The 15,799-nt window shown below is 40.9% G+C and overlaps 1 long non-coding RNA gene across 2 annotated transcripts; it reads left to right on the top strand.

The window, feature by feature from the left end:
* The first annotated feature begins 458 nt into the window (after positions 1–458).
* On the top strand, positions 459–15,091 carry LOC138803798 (uncharacterized). 2 transcript variants are annotated; one of them, XR_011365047.1, is made up of 7 exons: positions 459–508; positions 737–814; positions 2,216–2,578; positions 6,734–6,855; positions 8,373–8,411; positions 14,701–14,767; positions 15,028–15,091. It is a non-coding gene; the product is annotated as an uncharacterized lncRNA (long non-coding RNA). The 2 variants fall into 2 exon arrangements; XR_011365048.1 differs by lacking the exons at positions 14,701–14,767; positions 15,028–15,091 and adding an exon at positions 11,677–11,764.
* The last annotated feature ends 708 nt before the right edge of the window (positions 15,092–15,799 follow it).

The raw sequence follows: 15,799 nt of genomic DNA, 5'->3' as shown, positions 1-15,799 counted from the left end.
TGAATTTGTGTGTGTGTGGGGGGGGTGTACAAGTACTTAGACTCTGAGTCTCTCTTGCTTGTTTTGATTTACTCAAGAGAGCTCCACTTCTTCCTTTTTGGTCAATTGGAGATCAGAGTCTTACAGACTTTTCTGCCAAGGCTGGCTTCAAATCTTGATCTTCAAACCTCAGCTGCCTGAATAGCTAGGATAATAGGCATGATCTACTAGTACTGGGCTTTCCATGGGGCATTTGTTTCCTGCTGAGACCTGGAGCAGATGCTCCTGCTGAATTCACTCCTATGTGTTCCAAGTTGTTTTTTGGTTATTTCACAACTGATAGGTCCAGCCCATCACCAAGATTATCACATTTGCTGCCTTCCCCTGGCACACATCGTTGCCCCTCCCTGAGTTCTTGGTCAACTAGAATTGTGAGGTCATTATAATGAGGACATTCTTTTTGGAACTTGATTTCAGAACTAGTTTACCCAGGCTACAGGCCTGTCACCATCTTAAGGACTGTTTATGAGTAAGATCCTGTATTCCTTCATTCTCAACTTTCTGCTCTGTTAAATGAGAGCATCATAGCTTTCCTTTCAAGCTAATTACTGCCAGGATGAAGTGAATTGACATACATGGCAAACTTCATACGGGACAGTGCTTAGTGCTTCATACGGGTGGCCTTCATTGTCAAGGTAACCATGCTTTACGTACAAGAGCAAACATTTGAACTAAACACAACACTTGTCTTTTATAGGATGTCGATTGTCTCATGGGCACTGCAAACAGTGATGCTGTGGTGCTTTCTGGAGCCAGGTATCTTGGGAAGGAAATGGTGAGCCATTTTGTGTGTGTGTGTGTGTGTGTGTGTGTGTGTGTGTGTGTGTGTGTGTGTGTGTGTGTGTGTGCGTGCGTGCGTGCGTGCACATGTGCACGCACGCACAGGTGCATGTTCTGGTCCTGAGGCTTGAACTCAGGACCTGGGCACTATTTCTGAATTTTTCTACTCAAGGCTAGTATACTACCCCTTGTGCCACAGTTCCACTTCTGGCTTTTTGGTGGTACATTGGAGATAAAAGTCTTAAGGACATTCCAGCCTGGGCTGGCTTTGAACCATGATCCTCAAATATTAGTCTCCTGAGTAGCTAGGATTACTGTTGTGAGCCATCAGTGCCCGAATTGTAATTGTCTTTTTTTCTTTTCCCCAGCTTTGTTTGAGTTTTCTCAGGTGCTCCCTAATGTGTGATGGAGTTGTATGTGAAAAGATGATTATAAGCAAAAATATTGTGTGTTGGAAAATGTGTTTAATTCACCCTGACTACTGGATATCTTTGCCGAGCAACAGTGTGCTAGAGTGGTTAGTTATTAACTCAGAATTGCTGGGCTGATCTGAAGTTGTAGGTACTGTCTCTTTTCAGCTTTGCAGGAGAAAATCCCATTCATCAGCCTGAGAAAAGATTCACATTGAAAATTCAATATATGAGCCAAGTACTGGTGGCTCACATCTGTCATCCTAGCTACTCAGGAGGCTGAGATATGAGGATTGTGGTTCAAAGCCAACCCAGGCAGGAAAGCCCATGAAACTTTTATCTCCAATGAACCACCAAAAAGCTATGTGAAGCTATGACTCAAGTGGTAGAGTGTTAGCCTTGATCAAGGGACAGTGCTCAGGTCCTGAGTTCAATCCCCAGGACTGGCAAACATGTGTGCATGAGCTTACCCTCCAAATTCAAGATATGATTTCTACTAAATTTTCTGCAATCTATTAACAATTCAAAAGAAACCATAGTTGGGATAATATAGGCAGGGTAAGGTAATAGGGAAGTTAGAAAATATATTCAAAAAATTAAGCTGGAATTAGGAGTGAGGGTATAACCTGCCTAAAAAATAAACAGTCTGGCTGGGTGCTGATGACTCACACCTTTAATCCTAGCTACTCAGAAGACATGAGAGCTGAGGATCCTGGTTCAAAGCCAGCGTGGGCAGTAAAGTCTGTGAGACTCTTATCTCCAGTAAACCACCAGAAAACTGGAAGTGGCACTATGGCTCAACTGATAGAGTGCTCGCCTTGAGCTGAAGAGCTGAGGGACAGCACCCAGGACCAGAGTTCAAGCCCCACATCAATAACAACAAATAATGGGCTGAAACACAAGAAGTTGAATCAACTGTTTCAAAAACCCACAGAACTGCCTTCTTTCTAACACTTTCCTTTTCTTTTTCTTTTTTCCACATGTAGAGTAAACATTTCTGCCTCAGAGAAGTAAATAGGTATGGGAATAAAAAGTGACTCTTTCTGGTAAATCTATGACCAGAATGAATATCTTAAATAGGATCACGAAAAGCAGACTTCCATGTCACAAAACTCCTTTGCCAATCCAGATCCACTGTGCCACTCTTGCATAACAGTAGCAAAAAAAAAAAAAAAGAAGTAAAACAATAAAAGGATAATAGAGAAATTGCTAGGCTACCCTTCATCCAAGTGACCAGTTTGTGAATGAGGAGCTCCAACCCACATAGAGACATGAAGGTCACCTACGAAGCCCCTAATTCTCTGTTTGGCAGAAGCCGTCAAATTCTCCCACTCCTGGCAACTGGCAAGGTACTATCAGCTAACTTGTGTGAGGTTTTGTGAATGACTTCAAGCTTGTATTGTTAATCTAATTTCCTCAAGGGTCACAGTGGGGCATGGAAAATCTAGTAGGGTTCCCTTTTCTTTCTTTTTCTTTCTTTTTTTTGTCAGTCATGGGACTTGAGCTCTGGGTCTGGGGACTGATCTTGAGCTCTTCAGTTCCCTACCACTTGAGTCACAGCACACTTCTGGTTTTCTGGTGGTTAATTGGAGATGAGTCTCACAGATGTTCCTGCATTGGCTGGCTTTGAACTGTGATCCTCAGATCTCAGCCTCCTGAGTAGCTAGGATTAAAGGCATGAGCCACCAGTGTCCAGAGGGTCCCTTTTCTATTTGGGAAATCTCTTTTCCACATACCTTCCCAGAGATACCTAAGAAACTACAAACAAAACTGGATTATTTTGTGGTCCTTGGGATTGAATTTAAGGTCTCACATTTACCAGGCAAGTACTCTACTATGTTACCTACACCCTCAGTCCTGTTTACTTTTGGGGTTTCTTTCTTTCTTTGTTTCCCTCAGATAGGGGTATCATGTTTTTACTCCTACTGACCTTGGACCACAGTCATTCTACCTTTGCCTCCAGAGTAGCTGGGATTATAGTCATGCATTATCATGTCTGGATTTTTTTTTAAGTATTTGTATTATAGTTTGAATTCAGGGCTTTGAGGCTCAAGGCTGGCATTCTACCCCTTGAGCCACACCTCTACTTCCTGTCTTTTGCTGGATGGTTGGATATAAGACTCAGAGGGTTTTCTGTTTGGGCTGGCTGAGAATTTGACCTTCAGATCTCAGCCTCCTAATAGCTAGTAGTACATATGTGAGCCACCAGTGTCTTTTCCTCCTCCTCCTCCTCCTCTTCTTCCTCCTCCTTCTCTCCTCCTCCTCTTCCTCCTCCTCCTCCTGCTCCTCCTCCCCTCCCCCTCTTCCTCCTCCTGTTCCTCCTCCTCCTCCTTCTCCTCCTCCTCGTCCTCCTCCTCCTCCTCATTCTTCTCCTCCTCCTCTTCCTCCTTTTTCGGTAGATTCTCACTAAATTTTGTCTTGGCTAGCCTTCCACTATGGTTCTCCTATCTCTACCTCTAGAGGAGTGAGTCAGCATAGCTGGAAAGGAAACAGAACTTTTGCCTGACTCACTGTGGTGACAAGATCAGCAGGAATTCATATCGTCTCAACCTTCTCTCAACCCTTTCTAATTCATTTCTTCCCCCTTCTAAATTCTGTGTGTGTGTGTGTGTGTGTGTGTGTGTGTGTGTGTGTGTGTGTGCATGTGTGTGCGTGTGCATTTATAATTCTGCTAGTACTAGGGCTTGGACTCAGGGCCTGGAGCTCTCATTTGGCTTTTATTGCTTAAGACTGGTACTTTACCATATCAACCACAGCTCCATTTCCAACCCTTTTTTGCCAGTCGTGGGGCTTGAATTCAGGGCCTGGGCACTGTTCCTAAGCTTCTTTTGGTCAAGGCTAGTATTCTACCACTTGAACCACAGCGCTATTTCTGGCTTTTCTGTGTATGTGGCCCTGAGGAATTGAACCCAGGGATTCAGCCATGGTAGGCAAGCACTCTACCACTAAGCCACCTTCCCAGCTCCTGTTCCCAATTCTTTGCTGATTCATTGGAGATCAGGCTCTCACAGACTTTTCTGCCTAGGCTGGCTTCAAACCGAGGTCTCTGCCTTTCTGAAGAGCTAGGATTATAGGCATGAGACACTAGCATCCAGATTCAGGCCATGGGTTTTTTGTTTTGTTTTGTTTTGTTTTGTTTTTGCTTCTGATCCAGATTGTAAACATGTCTTGGATGGATTTATATCCTGCTTAGGGCCATAGCCCACACAGTACAAAGTAGAGTTTACCTTCACTTGAGGTGAATTCTCATGGGCATTTAGTGGTGAGGATTACATAGTGTGGGCTATTATAGGACCCAGGCAGTATGTGAGAAAATGGGAAAGCGCACAGCAGAGACCTTGGCATCTCTTTGATGGCCACAGAAGGAAAGTGTGGGTTTCCTCCATCTTGACATAAGTTCCTTTTTGGATTCTCCACGTGTGAAGTTCCTCTTAAGCGATCCTTCTTTGATCTCCAACAGAACGCACTTTGTAGATCATCTCCATCCTTGACCCCCTGTGCATCTCCTTCCCACAATAGCCAGGTGTTCTTCAGAGATAATGCCATCTGCACAATATCTTTGTGTCTCCTTCATGTCCTTCAGAAGTTGGGGTGGGGAGGCTTCAATCTTAGAGACCTATAGCATCCCTGAAGGGCCTTTGTTGCTTTTCCTTGAGATAAATGTGTGCCGGTGTATCTGGGCAAAAGGGATCAAACTTTGCACAGTGATTTTCAGATCAGTTCAGCCTCCCAAGTAGCTAGGATTACAGGTGTGTATCACTGACACCTGGCTGCATTCTTTTTTTTTTTTTTTGTCAGACTTGGGGGTTGAACTCAGGACCTGGGCACTGTCCCTGCGATCCTTTTGCTCAAGGCTAGCACTCTACCACTTGAGCCACAGCCCCATATCCAGTTTTTTCTGTGTATATGATCCAGAGGAATCCAACCCATGGCTTCATGCATGCTAGGCAAGCACTCTACCACTAAGCGACATTTCTACCCTTGCATTCATGTTTAAGGATGGTTTTCTTTCTCTTGTCAGCCCTCTTGCCTTCTTGTAGTTTCCTGAGAACCTTAATTCCTTTCTCCTGAACACCAACAGTTTCTCCTCCAAGTGGAAAAGAGATGGAAAGTATTCAGAGTTTCGTAATGCTTTCTTTTGGCTCTATTTTTCTTCTATTGATTTCTTTGTAATTAAAAAGGTCATAGAAATGTGAGGGGCTGAGAAGGTGACTCAGTGGTAGAGTGCTTGCCTTGCATGCCTGAGGCCCTCAGCACCACATAAGCAAAAAGAAAAAGCCGAAAGTGGCACTGTGGCTCAAGTGTTAGAGCGCTAGCCTTGACCTGAAGAGCTGAGGGACAGCGCCCAGGCCCAGAGTACAAGCCCCACGACCGAGGCCAAAAAAGAAAAAAAGAAATGTGAGAGAAACGGTAGAAAGATGGAAGGGATCCTAATAGATGAGATGGGTGGAATATGGTGAATAATGGTGAAAGCATGTGGTTGTAGGGAATGTGGACTGACAATCATTCCTTCAACCTGAGTTTTTGGGGAAGGGAAGCCAAAGGCCCAGGGAGGGGACTTGAGTGGCCTGTGGAATTTCTGTGGGCAGGGCTCTCAGCGAACAGCACCCCTGGTGGGCAAATCCAGTGTAGCAGAGCATGTTACTTTGGGAAGCAAAGAACTGTCTGGCCTTGGGCTCCCCTCTCACCATGCAGAGATAGGAGAAATGAAACAACCGGGGGCATTTTTTAGATACAGCCGTAGAATGCATACATCTCTCTAGAGAATCAGCCTCTGTGGGAAGCTGCTGGTTTAGCTCAGAAGTGAAGGGTTGGAGAAGAAAGGAGGGAGAAAGAGCCAGGGATGTTGGTTTCTTGTTTTTAGCTCTGTTAGCGTCTTCTGTGCTACTGTTACTAAACCGTATCCTAGTAATAAACACTATCCTAGTGTTACGGTTATTAAAAAAATTAGTTCTGGCTCTAATCCTAGCTCAGGAGGCTGAGATCTGAGGTTAATTGAAAGCCAGACCAGACAGGTTACTTTTGATAAACAACTCAGAAAGCTGGAAGTAGTCTTGTAGCTCCAAGTGTATATCGCTATCCTTGAGAACAAAGAGCCTCAGGTAGCTCCCGGGTCAAGCTTCAGGATCTGTAAAAAATCAAAAAAAAATTAGAACTGGGTACTGCAATCCTAGCTACTTAGGAGACTGAAATCTGATGATTATAGTGGGAAGCCAGCTCAGATAAGAGTGTCTGTGAGACTTTTATCTCCAATTAAACACCAAAAACCTGGAAGTTGTGCTGTGGTTCAAATAATGGAGTGCTAGACTTGAGCACAAAAGGTAAGCACCCAGGCCTTGAGTTCAAGCCCTAGGACCAACACAAACACACACACACATACACACACACACACACACACACACACACACACACACAGAGCTGTGCTGGCATGAGCTCGTCAGTCTTTTCTCCTTATGAGATTTTTTTCATTAATATTTACACAATATTTTATTATTTTCATTCAGGTGAAATCTTTCCTTAACTCTCTGAGTGGAGAAGAATTAGAGGCTCTAATATTTGAATTAGAACAACTCAGAAGCATTTTCCCTAGCAGAATTTTTTGAGGAAGAGGAAGAAGAGAAAAAAGGTAATATGAAAATTCAGAATCGGAGTGGGAAGATGCAATGTATTTATTTTTACGAGAGTATTTATTATTACTAGGGTATTTATTATTACTAGGGTATTTATTATTATTATTATTATTATTACTAGATTATTTATTATTACTAGAGTAATTTGTGTGTTTGTGTGTGTGCACGCACAACACCTGTGCTGGTCCTGGGGCTTGAACTCAAGGTCTGCTTGCTGTCCCTGACCTTCTTTGCTTAAAGTTAGACCATTAAGGACTTGAGCCACACCTCTACTTCCAGCTTTTTTTTGTGTGATTAGAGATAGGAGTATCACGGAGTTTTCTTCCTACGCTGGCTTCCAACTATGATCCCCAGATCTCAGCTGCCTTAGTAGCAGTCTGACAGGGATAGCCACTGGTACCCTGCATCTCTCTCTTTTTTGCAGTAAGAATTTTCATGTAGAATTCTTTTTGCAACTTTCCCCCATCTAGGTGTTCAAACACGTCAGCCTCTTGCTTATGTCTTCTTTTTTTTTTCCCTGTCAGACTTCTCTTATCATCCCTCATACTGATATTGTTCATACACCCCTGCCAGTGATTACAGTTAAAGATTGCTCTTTTCAGAGTTTGTCCTCAGTTTGGCTGATGTTTCTTTATATCTCTGGATACTTCATCTGTGCCTCATGACTTGTGGGATCCTTAATTCCATCTTGAATTGAGGCAGAAAAGTTGGTAGTACCTAAAACGTGAGTGGCACTCTTCCCCATCCCTGCCTCCACAATTTAAAGCCTGTATCTCTTAGAAAATATGAATGTTGAAGCTGCTCATTTTTTATAGTAATTAAGTAATGTGGCAATTAGTATAAAATGTAATTTCTGGACAAATGAATCTTAAGGGTTGTTTAATTTTAACATTTAATTAGATATATTTCTAAGACATATTCTCTGCTAATTGGCTATTTTAAGAAAGTGGAATCCAATGAACTAAGTTTTGTCTTTTTTTTTAAAGCTGGTCCTAGGATTTGAACTCAGGGCTTGGATGTTGCCCTAAGCTTTTTTGCTCATGGGTAGTGCTCTACCACTTGAACCACTGCACCACTTCTGGCTTCTTCTGAGTAGTTTATTGGAGATAAGAGTCTCACAGACTTTTCTGCCTGGACTGGCTTTGACCCATGATCCTTAGATCTTAATTTCCTCAGTAGCTAGGATTACAAGCATGAGCCACCAGTGCCTAGCCCATTTGTAGTGTTTAAATGAACTATTTACTTTGCCATGAAATGACATTTTCACTCTGAAGTATACAAGTGGTCATAGAGACTAGAATTTTATTTGGTGAACATTTCTTAAAAGTGAATGAAATGAGCCTTTACAACGAGAAAAGCAACGATGTATGAGTCATGATACACATTCAAACTAAGTTTCAATTTTGTAGAATGTATTTATTGCTCTGTTGAGCTTTGTAGCTTCCCAGTGCTGTTTACAGTCTATGCTGATGAAATCTGTGTTGATAATAACAGCTATATTCATTGATTTCAGGACAGTTGGTCAGCATTTGGAAGATTTGTGTGACTCAGTGTGAGTATTTTCCCATTATTTAATGTGTGATGTTAGCAAATCATGTACAGGCAAAAGAAAAGAAAAGACTAACTGATTTTAATTTAATACATCCAAGCAGAAAATCTTATGGTATAGCTTCAGGCTAATTGCTATGTATCTCATTACAACTAAATTTTAAGAGATGACCACTAGTTGAGTTTTAGTGTAATATTAAGGAGTATGCCAGCATTAGCTTTATTGATAATCTGAGAAGGCAACTAAAATACTTCTTCCTTTTCTAACTAAGTGACTTTGTAAGGTAGTTTTCCTGCATATACTTGAAACAACATAACCCAACAGACAGTATAAAAGCAGATGAGAGAATACAGGTGTCTTTCATTAGGCTAAAGGATGAAGAGATTTATTAAAGATGTAAAACAATGGGACTATTCTGCTGAAATTTTACCTTTTTTGGAAAATACAGTGTTTTTCAATAAGCGTATATTAATAAGTAGTGTTTCTTTTCTTTCTTTTTCTTTCTTTTTGGTGAGTTGTGGGGAGTAAACTCTGGGCTTGGGTGCTGACCCTCAGCTCTTAAGCTCAGTGCTAGTATTCTACCACTTGAGCCACAGCACCACTTACAACTTTTTCTGCTTATGTGGTGCTCAGTAATTGAACTCAAGGCCTCATGCATACAAGACAAACACTCTACCACTGAGCCACCTTCCCATCCCCAGTGTTTTTGTTCTTAAGTTTACAAAACTACCATAAGCACTTGAGTTCTAAATTTTCTTTTGTTTGGGTTGTGAAACTAGGACTCAATACCTGATGCTTTGTTCATTAGCTGAGTTCTACTTTTTAACATATCTGTCTGTTTCTCTCGTGTGTGTGCGTGTACATGCTAATGCATGTGTATCCCCTATTTTTTATTTAATTTATTTATTTTTGTGCCAGTCCTGGGGCTTGAATTCAGCACTTAGGCATTGATCCGGAGCTGCAGTCTACCACTTGAGTTATAGTTGTACTTCTGGGTTTGTTTTGTTTTGTTTTCTGAGTGGTTTATTGGAGATAAGAATCTCATTGACTTTCCTGCTCCAGCTACCTTTTAATAGCAATCTATAGATCTCAGTCTCCTGAGTGTGTAGCCAGGATTACTGGTGAGAGCCACCAGTTCCTGGCTCTACTTACATTTTTTTTTTTGTCGGTTGCGGGGCCTAAACTCTGGGTCTGGGCACTGTCCCTCAGCTCTTCAGCTCAAGGCTAGCGCTCTCTCACTTGAGCCACAGTGCCACCTCTGGCTTTTTCTACTTATGTGGTGCCGAGGAATCGAACACAGGACCTCATGCATGCAAGGCAAGCACTCTACCACTGAGCCACCTTACCTTTTTAATTAGCTCTTTGGGAGCTCTCAAAATTTAAGAGTATTAAGAGTCCTGAGACGAGCATGTTTGAGAGCTGCCAGATTAAAATTTTCCAAATGTCAGTGCTTTTAAAGATGGCTCTCTGTTTTACTTCTTTGAACTGTCAGTGTGCTTGCCACTGATATCTCTAAACCTCATTTGATTTTTTTCTATTTCTCATCAACTGTAAAATAACTAGTCTTCAAGTTTTCTACAAAGCAAATATTTCTCAGTGAGAAACTTTTCTTACTCCTTTAGTATGGATTTTATGCAGACTGGGACATTTTCTTTTTTGTTTGTTGTCTTCAGCATCGTGTTTAAGAAGTCATACTAGACAATTGTATAACATCTTACTAATAAATGATTCCTTAGTCTATGTAAAAGCTTGATTCCTGATTAGAAAATGTTTTCTGACCAGGTACTGGTGGCTCACACCTGTAAACCTAGATACTCAGGAAACTGAGACCCCGGATCTGGGTTTAAAGCCAGCTCACCAGCAAAGTCTGTGAGACTCTGATCCTCAGGTAACTACCAAAAGCCCAAAGTGGAGCTGTAGCTCAAGTGATAGAGTGTTAGATTTGAGCTGAAGAAGCACAGGGACAGCACCCACACCCTGAGTTCATGCCCTAGGACTTGCACAAAAAAAGAAAAAAAGATTTTTTGAACATAAGTTCTTAATGTTCTTCTGAAGTATTGAGATGGCATTTAACTATGATGGGCTTTGGAATTATCCACTGAGTCAAAATAAAGATCTGTCTTTTACTAAAGCCATGTGACCTGTGATACTGAGCTCTTTTCTCATCTGTAAGGTAACCCAATCTAATTCCTTACAGGTTGTTAAAATAAGTACTAAATGAAATACTTTATTCAGAGGCTGGGAAGGTGTCTCAGTGGTAGAGTGCTTGCCTTGCATGCATGAGGCCTTGGGTTCGATTCCTCAGTACCACATAAGCAGAAAAAGCCAGAAGTGGCACTGTGGCTCAAGTGGTAGAGCACTAGCCTTGAGCTGAAGAGCTGAAGAGCTGAGGGACAGTGCCCAGGCCCAGAGTTCAGACCCCGAGACTGGCAAAAACAAAACAAAACAAAACAAAAATGAAATAATGTATTCAATAAGTGGCATAATAGTCATAAGCAAGGGATGGTAATTATTTTAATGATTCCAAAGATATAATAGATTAAAAAATCTGCTTTTTAGAAGTCTTAACTTAGGAAACACATAAAGCCATTGTGATGTGTTTAGATAGTTGCATTCTTTCTAATTAGTCCTCAATATGACAGTTGTGTTATTTATAAACTTTTTTGTGCAATTAACTGCATTTGTTCATGTAATCAGCATCTGTTTGGTGTAGGAATGGGAATCCTGAACTTTAAATACCATTCAGAGGACTCTGAGGGATTTTCTAAACAGTTGGATTTTTGTCTAATATATTCACCAGAAATGACTCTGAAAAGTGACTCCTGCCCAACTCCTCTCACTCTGTGCCAGCCCTCCTCAGTGATATTTGTTGAGAATTCAGCAGTGATGTTGGCATTTAATGATATCTCAATGAAGTACTGAAAAAATGGATGTAGCTGACAGGGGATAAATGTAGGAACCTGCTGTTGCGGTAGTGTTGGTCATCTTTTTCTATCAGCATTTTTGGTCATTGCCATCCCTTTGCCTAAGAATATGTCTTCCGATTTTGGGAGAGTCCTTCCTTTTTCCAAAGTCCCTCCAAAGCCCACACTTTATTCCTTTATTTATTTATTTCGTTATTGTTGTTTTTGGTGCCAGGACCACAGCTTGAACTCAGCTGATGTCTTACTAATCTGAACCACGACACTAGTCTGTCTTTTTCTTGCTAAGTGGAGATAGATCTAAACAGAATTTTCTGCCTGGCTGGCTTTAAACGTCCATCCTCCAGGTCTCAGCCTCCTGAGTAGCTGATTATAGTCGTGAGCCACCAGCACCATCCTATATACTTTCGATGCAACTTCTCATCTCAATGCCAGTCACCAAATGCAAAGCCTCAGGCAAGTACTCTACCATGGAGTTACACCCCTAGCCTAATACTGGGCCACAATCCTGCCCAATATATACTTAATTGTGTGGAAAGTATTTGGTAGTGATCTTCCACCATTGTTTTACTTTGTTATGATGGTACTGGGGTTTGAGCTCAGCTCACTCAAACTTAGTAAGCAGACACTCTACCACTGAGCCATGCCTTGGGCCCTGCTTTCCCTTTACTATTTTCAGGGAGAGTATGGTTTCCTGCCTGGATGCATGCCTGAACTACAATTACCGATTTCATCTTCCTGTCATTGTTAGGATCACAGACACTTGCCACTGTGTCCAGCCTCTCTGTTGAGATGGAATCTCCTAAAATTTTCTGCCCAGGCTGGGCTGGAACTGAGATCCTCTTAATTTTGGACTCTCACATTAGTGTAGGAGGATGAGCACATACTAATATAACAGGCTATGGCTGAGAAGGGATCTCACAAACTGTGCTGCCAAGGCTGACCTCAAATTATAATCCTCCATTCTCAACCTCTCAAATAGCTAGGTTTACAGGCATGAGCCACAGCAGTGACCTGCCTCATTTTGTTCACAACACTTACCAAAAAATAAGTTTATTAACACTCAAACATAATACATTGTATATCTGAACATTGTAAATTAAATGTATATATTAGAATATTATTTACATTCTAAGTACACACTAATTTTTTAGAACAGAATGAGATAAATATAAGTGAAAAAAATTCTGCATGCTATTGGATCATTTTGTCAATATTTTGTGATATAGGTATGTCATTATATTTTCAGATTAATTTCTTGCACCCAGTAGGATTTAGTTGGATGACAACCTACGAGTCAGGTTTTAGATTTTTATTCATATTAGGATATAGTTAAATGTTGTTTAAATGAGTTACATTGGTAAGGATGGTATTAATGAGATCAGCTTCACAATCCATCTTATAATTGGGATTGCTAAGTCATTTTAATTCTTTCTCTTAAATGCCAAGGGAGAGGCACAAATGAGCTATGATACATTCTTCCCGCCAATCCCGGGAAATTTTGGGGACAATGGTCAGATAAAGCAGTAACAATTTGCCCTTTAAGCTATAGACTGCTGATTAAAAAATATATAGATTCCAAAGGCTAAAACCTTAGGCTGGTCTCAAAGTGAGTGAATGGATAGGATTTATTTGTGTAAAGAGAGAAGGAATATTTCCTGACAGTATGTTTGGCTGTCTTGATTATAGTTTGCTCTTGACTTACCCATATGTTTGCATGTTTCTTCAGTGAGGTGTTCTGTTTTCCCATCATCAAGATAACATTTTCCTTAGCACCCTTCCAACATTAATCCTTTCTCCCGCTGATTTAAACATCACCTTGCTCACTTGGATCATGGATTATTCCCTCACTTTTACTTCCTTTTTTGTTCCTAGATTAGTGCTGATCAGTTCTCTACTCAGCCACTAAAATTATCTTCCTTTGATTTAAATTTGATCATACTTGTCTCTGTTCTAAAAATCATTCAGTGGTTCCTCATCTCTTCGTTAGAATCTTTGAAATCTTACTAGGGTGTAAAGGCCCAGTCTTTGCTGGATCCTACTTTGTTGCTTTTTTCCTTTGTTTACATTAAATGCTGTGATCATACTAAACTTCCTGCTATGCTTTCACCCCCTAATCTTGGCACTCATTTTCTCTGCCTGAAACTCTTCCCATAACTTGAATTCCATTTTTAAATTCTTTTTCTTTTCTTTTTTTTCTGGTCCTGGGGCTTGAACTCAGGGCCTGGGTTCTGTTCCTGAGCCTCTTTGTGCTGAAGGCTAGTGCTCTACCATTTGTGCCACAGGGTCACTTCTGTCTATTTCTGTTTGTGTGGTACTGAGGAATCAAACCCAGGGATTCATGCATGCTAGGCTCTACTACTAAGCCACATTCCCAGCCCTGAATTCCATTTACTTTATACAGTATCTGCTTCATACTCTCCATTCATTCTTCTGTAATGTGACGCAAAGAGCATTGAGAGTGGAGGCCAAGGTTTAACTCCTAACCTTTGCTAAGAAATCTTGTGGAAATTATTGACCTCTTCCAGCCTTCATTATCTTTATTGCCAACGTGTGATAATGCCCACCTCTCTTATAATCCCATTAAGAACATCTATCGACATACTATACACAAAACAATTCTATAAGCATGTCAGCCAAAGATGTTTGGTGTGGCAACGTGGGTGATGACAACAAGAATGATCCCAAGGAAGCATTTAGCTTCACTGCTCAGGTGACCTTCCTGAACCATCCAGGCCAAATCAGTGCTAACTATGCCTCTGTCCTGGATTGTCATTCAGCTTAAATTGCTTGCAAGTTTACTGAGTGGAAAGAGAAACTTGAACAGAGATCTTGTAAGAAGTTGGAAGCTAGTCCTAAATTCCTGAAGTCTAGTGATGCTGTCATGGTTCATATGGTTCCAGCAAGCCTTGTGTATGTGGAGAGCTTCTCTGACTATCCTCCTTTGGGTCATCTTGCTGTTTGTGATAGGAGACAGTTGCTGTGTGGCATCAAAGCTGTGGACAAGAAGTCTGCTGGAGCTGGCAAGGCCACAAAGTCTGCCCAGAAATCTCAGAAGGCCGAGTGATTATTATTATCCCTAACGCCTATAGCTTCAGCTTAACCAGTGGTGGAAGAAAAGTCTCAGAAATGTTTGTCTTAATTGGACATTTAAGTTTAATAGTAAAAGACTGGATAATGATAACAATGCATCATAAAAACTTGAGAAGGAAAGGAAAAAATTCTATAAGCACTCATATTCCATGCTCATTAAATTGTTATGCATACTTCTGCTGCATTCACTCCTCTTCCTTCTCACCTTTCTTGTGATCCTCAGCAGTTTTTCTGGAATGTTTTTCATGTAAAACTTTATTTTTTTTCATGGGATGAAGATTTTTCTGAAGAGATAACAGATGTTTTTACCAACACATCTCCTGCAAACCAGACAAACTGGCCAGGGTAAGTTATTACTTCTTGGTGATTGTGATTCATTTGTGACACTTCAGTGAATAAAAACTGAGATAGTAACCATTTACGATATGGAAGTAAGAGCGAAAGCCTTGCTCTTTGTTGGTGACTTGTGAGCTATGTGCATATCCAAGGTCAGAGTGGGCAGGGAGGTTCTATATCCAGAGAAATATTTAATACAACATATATCCCATTGCCTGCTCATGCACAGGACATGGGATGCTTTTTCCTTTTATCCCTATCTTTCCCAGGCTCAGGAGACATTCTGTAAACCAGTACGCCCCAGGCACACAATGCTCTCTGGACAGAGGGAACTGATATAATCAAGATGTCCTGTTTGCTCCTAAGTCGTAGGGTAAGGACCTTAATACTTGATCTTTTTGGTTGTTGTTGTTATTAGAAAATAAATTTTGTTATGGAATGTCTTGGGTAAAAGAAAGACATTCCTCAAGCAACAAAGTAGCAGAAAGTTCCAGGCCAGCCTGTGCTAGTAGGGTTATAACTCAAAAAGAAAAAAGAAACATAAAGAAATACATGTTTAAAATCTACTGAATGTAAGAAAAAGAGTACAGTTTCCTGTGAGTATATAATGTCAGAGAGTTTCCTGGAAACAGTAGCCTCTAAAATGGGATGATTTTTTTCTTTATAGGGAAATAGTAATAACATTTATTATTATAACCACAATTCAGTGACATTCAGTACATTTCCAGTATTGTAGAACCATCACCTTTATCTTATCCCAAACATATCCATCACCCTCGACAGAAATTTTGGGCCATTAAACCATTCATGCCTCTTGCCTTACCTCAACCCACAGTAGCCCTGAGTTATTTTCTGTGTCTGTGAACTTTCTTACTCTTGGTACTTTATTGTTGTAGTCTGAATGTTTGGATTTCCATAATTTTTCATATGGTAACACTTGATCTTTTATTCTTATCCCCTAATGTTTGCTTTCTCCATGAAACCCTCTCAGAACACTCCTCGGGAACTCATCTTCTGCAGTTCAAGTGCATCTCTTCTCTA

This window comes from Dipodomys merriami, unplaced genomic scaffold (genome assembly GCF_024711535.1).
Source record: "Dipodomys merriami isolate MVZ:Mamm:240054 unplaced genomic scaffold, mDipMer1.0.p SCAF_349, whole genome shotgun sequence".
Classification (NCBI taxonomy): domain Eukaryota; kingdom Metazoa; phylum Chordata; class Mammalia; order Rodentia; family Heteromyidae; genus Dipodomys; species Dipodomys merriami.
The sequence above is the reverse complement of the archived record's forward strand: the minus strand, read 5'-3'. Positions and strand labels throughout refer to the sequence as shown.